General features: G+C 35.9%; 1 long non-coding RNA gene across 1 annotated transcript; it reads right to left on the bottom strand.

Moving 5' to 3' along the window:
• Window positions 1-1370: 1370 nt before the first annotated feature.
• On the bottom strand, window positions 1371-5133 carry LOC117298010. Its single transcript, XR_004519934.1, has 3 exons — window positions 5115-5133; window positions 3497-4621; window positions 1371-2840 (listed from the first exon to the last, which is right to left on the bottom strand). It is a non-coding gene; the product is annotated as an uncharacterized LOC117298010 (long non-coding RNA).
• Between the last annotated feature and the right edge of the window lie 1135 nt (window positions 5134-6268).

Raw genomic sequence — 6268 nt, 5'->3', positions numbered from 1 at the left:
AAATGAAAGTAAAAATCATAAGGCTATAGTCTTGCATTTTTATCAATTTTTGCTCTAAAATGAAAGTAAAAATCATAAGGCTGTAGTCTTGCAATGTTATCAATTTTTGCTGTAAAATGAACAAAAAAATCACAAGGCTGTAGTCTTGCATTTTTATAAATTTTTGCTCTAAAATGAACGAAAACATCACAAGGCTGTACTTGCATTTTTATCAATTTTTGCTATAAATTTAACGAAAAAATCACAATCTTGCATTTTTTTTCAATTTTTGCTATTAAATGAACGAAAAAATCACAAGGCTGTAGTCTTGCATTTTTATCAATTTTTGCTCAAAAATGAACGAAAAAATCACAAGGCTGTAGTCTTGCATTTTTATCAATTTTTGCTCAAAAATGAACGAAAAAATCACAAGGCTGTGTAGTCTTGCATTTTTTTTCAATTTTTGCTCTAAAATGAACGCAAAAATCATAAGGCTATATATAGTGATGCATTTTTATCAATTTTTGCTCTAAAATGAACGAAAAAATTTTATAAAAAAAATTCTCTAAACTGAACGAAATCATAAGGCTTGCATTTTTATCAATTTTTGCTCAAAAATGAACGAAAAAATCATAAGGCTATAGTCTTGCATTTTTATCAATTTTTGCTCTAAAATCAACGAAAAAATCATAAGGCATTTTTTTTCAATTGCATTTTTTTAGTCTTGCATTTTTATAAATTTTTGCTCTAAAATGAACGAAAAAATCATAAGGCTGTAGTCTTGCGTTTTTATCAAATTTTGCTCTAAAATGCACAAACAAATCATAAGGCTATAGTTTTTGCATTTTAGGGAAGTTTCTTTATTCAAACCCCAAATATTTACAACTCAATCAGTCAGTTTCACTCTTGATATATTACTATTTATTACAAAGATTAATGATTACTTGAGATTTGTTACAATATATCAATATAAACTTCATGTATTAAATACTGCAATATATGTCAACAGTTTATGACTATTTTTCACTAATAATTAAGAAGTGTTTTGAGCACAAGTAGAGAAAATGCGTGTTTTTTTTTCTTTTTCAGAGCATGAATGTAGTATGCGCGGATTGAATAGGGTGTGTGTGCAGTGAGTGGGGTGTTAATAATGATGATATTATTGTTAGTGTTTTATTATTATGGTTTTAGTGCAAGGGTTTCGTGAAGAAGGAGGGTGCGAGTGCGCGCTGGTTCATTTCACAAAACAGCCGTAGATTTATATTAATACATGTAATTAGATGAGTTGTCAATAATACAGTGGTTTGTATTGTGACAACACACTTTGCCATGTAATTAAGAATGATAAATCTACAAAGTTCTTTGCCAAACCGAGCACTGTGTTGTGCAAATGTGGCCGTGGTTTGCATTACAACATAGTGGGTTTTTTTTGCGAATCTTTCTATAAACATGAATTCTCTCTATTTGCGCTCAATCGTACACTTTGAGTTTCCCACATGTCACATATCTTTGAATTTTACTCATTCAGTGATGACACCTCTTAGTCTATATTGTGGCCTTACAATTCCAATAACCCATGCTAATCTTATAAAATTAACTTATACCACTATAAAAACTAATACAAAATAGGTCTACTCCAAATCCATCAAAATCAAAAGATTATTTCATTTTAATTTAACGAATGTTTTTGTTGGTGTGACTAGAGGTGACAGACCAACAATGCATGCCATTTATGTGTCTACCGAGCAAATGTTATAGTGGTATTGGATTTTGATGGATCCAAGAAAAGCTATTTGACTATTCATTCTACTAAGGACATGTCCCTATTGAGTGGCTGTGGACATGTCCCTATTGAGTGGCTGTGGCTTTGGATGTGACCTGATCCTCACAAGAACACGATTTAAAGAATCAATACAAGGCCCATAGCAACATCCTTGACAACGGCCACAGCCAAAGCTGAGGTCACAAATTTGGACACGGCCCTATGTTCACATGGGGTAATTAAAGAGGCAATTTGAAGACAGTATGGAAAATAAACACGAGAGAGACAATCTTCTAGCAAAGATTTTCTTAAGTGAGATTGCCTGTTAAATGCCCCATTGACATAAAAAGGTTACCAGCCAAATTTATAACAGTTCACATATTGCCGAGACTGGTGCACCACCCAAAGTTTTGCTTAGAAACAGAGTTGTCAAGCAGTTTTCTGCTTAACAGCTTTATGAAATTGGGCCCTGCTCTTCTTCTGTAGTGTCTTCATAAAGGCGCCGTCTTGGTCCAGTCATGGAGGGTCCAGCTTGAGTGTTTCAGTATGAACACAAGGGAGATCTTCTGGCTAGATGTTACATGGTGACGTAGGGCCTTGTCACATGAGGTAACTTCAACAGGCAATTTGGGGGCAATCACTTTGCTACAACAAGACTACACTGTGAACATTCAAATGTGAATAGATTCTCTGTTTTGAGATTGTCTGGAATTGGTTGCCTGTAAATTGCCTTGTTTGAGGACCAAGTCAGACGAGGCAGTTTACACGCAACCAGTTCCAGGCAATCTACAAGAAAGAAATCCATTCACATTTCAATGTTCACCTATTGTTCTCGCTGATCGTAATACGTTTTTCGAAAAATTCCTCATGTGCTACCAAAGTGGTCCGGACCCTGCGGTTGCCTCCAAATTGCCTGTTGTGAAGTTGCATCATGTGACATGGCCCTTGGTTACAATGTCGCCCTAACATCCATCGGTAACTTGTAGCTGAGAGTCATTCGGTAGACTTGATGCAGTCCTTCAGCTGGTGGCACACAGCCAAACAAGCGATGGTTAGCCTCAAGGTTTGGGTATGTCTTCTCCAAAGTCATCATCTCAACCTGTGGTAGAAAATAAACATTTTCAAGATATTTGTGAAACTCTATCAATAATCCATTTTGAGATATGGTGGACACGATAGTGGCACTATTAGGTTTCGGGGTAAATTTGTCTGATAGTGTCCACACACCTCCAAAAGGCTAATTATAGGCACACACATAACAGTTGTTCTGATTAATGGGAAAGTTTAATTTAAAAAGTTTGTAGCGTTTTTGAGGCAGCTGAAAATCTGGAGCGGTATATGTCCACGCAGGAATAGTAACCTGCAGTTGTAATACACAATCTGAGAAATATAACTGTCAGTAACGCTTCTCAGATTTAAATCATTGTGGATAAAAAGTATCCATATCCGCAGTAGGATTACTTATAAGTGAAAAGTTTTTTTTAAATGCATTTTAGCTGCTGTTTTTATTGCCATTATTTCAGGATTTATTCATAAACAAAACGTTTCGTCCTATTTTGATCATGTTTTCTTTGAGCTGGTTGTATGGTGAATGGAAACTTAAGGAAGGGAATGATTGTATTTTTTCAATATTCGACAAATTGAAACCTTCAAAAGTGCTAACTCTGAAACACGAAACCTTTTTGTTTAACTTGTTATTTGAACCTTCTCTCCAAAGAAAACGTTTAGAATAATTGTTTTCTTCATCAAACTTACCGAGCTCTGTTGTTGTTTGTCTGCATGATGTATCCTCCACCAATTCACATCCCAACATGTCCGGTTGTAGTCCCAATGGAACAAGAGACTGAGGGAATAGAATAGTAAGCCAAGACAAAGTTGTCAATATTTATTTATTTTAGAAACAAAAAAATGCAAGACCAGCTGACTTCAATTGTTTCAGGGAGGGTTGCAATTTTTGGGGGATTGTACAATCACACGTTTCAAAGGAAGTTTTAAAGGTCATGTTTTCTATTGCGGAATCTCAAATAGATACCCAAGTATGCCTGTGATTTCTGTTTCACACAGCTCGGGTGTACTGTGAGTAAACAGTGCTAACATACATCAGTGTATATGGATAAAAACCAAATGGAATATTCTTTATCCTCAATGCAAATGTTCCATCTATTAAAAAGTATTTTGACTGCTAGATACAGCTGTCTTTACTGGTTAGTGAGAGATTGGTTTTTATCAAAAGCAAATTTTTAATGCATGTATCGCTTTGTCTTCAAAGTTGTTAATAAACTAATGTTTAGACTTGTTAAAGATTTTGCACATTTCTTGATTGGGTTGTCTTCACATTCCATAGGTAGTTTCTTAAACGGTAAAATGTAATTATAACTCGATACATTACCAAATCTTCGCATGACCCCAGTCCCTGCTGGCTCAGTTCACTTCTTCATCATCTTCAAAAAAGGTTATCTGCTTCATGGAAGAAAAAAACACTAGAAAGGTTAGTACCAAGTATTGTGGGGTTGGAAACTTTTGCAAACCCTCAAAATATTCTGTATTAGACAGAACCCCCCAAAAAGGGTTTCAGTGTTAAACAAAATGTTCCAAATATTGTAACCTGGGGGTTGTTGACTTCCAACTTGGTGTACTTGCTAAGAGGTGTAGGGACATTTTTCAAGATTGACGCTCAGACTTTTTGAAAACGATTTGAAAACTTTTGTAAAAGCTGTGAGACTTCTATGTTCTAAATATTGTTCGTGTATTTTTAAAATAGCTTAGTATCATGCATCGATAGGCTACCCATTACCGGAGCAAAACTGTTGTCATCTGTGTCCCAGAGCGGCCATCGGCGTCTTGTCACCTGACACAACATCAGCTTGAAAATGAGAACTTCTGTGGAAAAAAAACATAGGGAAATAAGATAAGGAGGTGCGGAGGAAAAATTTGTTTTCTTTTTGCACTTGCCCTCATACGTTACCAATTCACCTTATTGCTGCAAACACCTGGACCTAGTTTCACAAACCTGCTAAGCACAAAAGTTTGCTTATAGCATGTTATTTCTTCCTTGATAAAAACAGGATTACCAACCAAATTTCTAAGTGATTTTCGGTACAAGCAAACAACAGCTGAATACAAGTAACAAGCAATTTGCAACAAATGGAAATTCGGATGGTAATCCTGTTTTTATCATGGACGAAGTTTCATGCTAAGCACATTTTTGTGATTGGCAGCTCCATGAAGTTGGGCCCTGGCAGTTTTAAACCACAATAATCTGCAACGGCATTCACTTCAAACAGTTTATCTGTGGAGAACAAAAACAAAGTTGTTGCATTATTAGAGAGAAGAAACATGTTTTACTGCCTTCCCTCATACTCCAATACTCTACCTGTTACCCAACGTTTGTGCTGCTAATGGCACGCGTTGCAATCTGCCGCAATTCGTCAGATTTGAGAAGAACAGGACCGGACTGGAAAACAAACACAAACGATAGACATGGTTAAGGTTATGAAAGAAAAGGTTTGAATCTGATGTAAGAATGGAGAGTTAGTCTCGTATCTAGGCCGACACTAGTGGGTTCGAATCCCAAGCCGTGACACCCGTGTCCTAACACTTAACCATTGCTTCGTCATTCGGATGGGACGTTAAGCCGTTGGTCCCATGTGGTGTGTAACGCATGTTAAAGAACCCAGTGCACTTATCGAAAAGAGAAGGGGTTCGCCCCTGCGCCGTAGCACCTTGTAAACCCTTATAATGTGCTAAATAATTGGGTCTCAATTCATCTCTGCAATACCCTATCCTTCTGAAAGTTTGTATCTACTCAGCGCCCTCAGCACCTTATTAATATTATTAATGGTTTATTTTAATCTGAAGAAAAAAACAACCAAAAGGATGACAACATTCAAATTTACAAAGTTTATACAAAATTAAGAAATATTGAATGAACACAGGCAAAATCTATACATAAATACACAAAAATTAAAAGAAAAAAATCATTAGCTAGCAGAAACACGCCATAAAAAAACCCAAAGTATATAAAAATAAGAAAAAATTGCAAAAACATACATTAAAAAAAAAACAGACAAAAAGCTTAAAACTTTCCAAGCAGCCCCAAAACTTATTTCAATATTCTAGCTAATGAGGGTTGCGTGGATTTACTGTAGCGCTCAGTTTTGCATTTAGTTATATGAAAGCTAGTAGTTGAGGCTGCTCTGAGTTGCATGTTAGTGGTGTTAGTTCTGGCAAGAGGTAGTAAGTGACAATATTTTTGAGAGCAACGAAGATTATTACCAAACTTAAGCAACAGATTATGGCATCTAGATTCTAAAGTGGGATTATTAAGACTAGACAGAGCAAGTGAGTAGGATATATATCCATAGCCTAAAATAATACGACTGGCTCATTTCTGAACACGCTCTATAAGATATATTTTACTCCTTGCTTATTGAAGTGTGCCATACTTGGCAGGCATACTCAAGAACTGGTCTTATGTAACAGATGTAAACCGCAAGTATGTCAAAAACAGGAACCTTAGCTTTCTTA

The sequence above is a fragment of the Asterias rubens genome, chromosome 12 (genome assembly GCF_902459465.1).
Source record: "Asterias rubens chromosome 12, eAstRub1.3, whole genome shotgun sequence".
Lineage (NCBI taxonomy): Eukaryota > Metazoa > Echinodermata > Asteroidea > Forcipulatida > Asteriidae > Asterias > Asterias rubens.
This window is presented reverse-complemented; position numbering and strand designations above follow the sequence as displayed.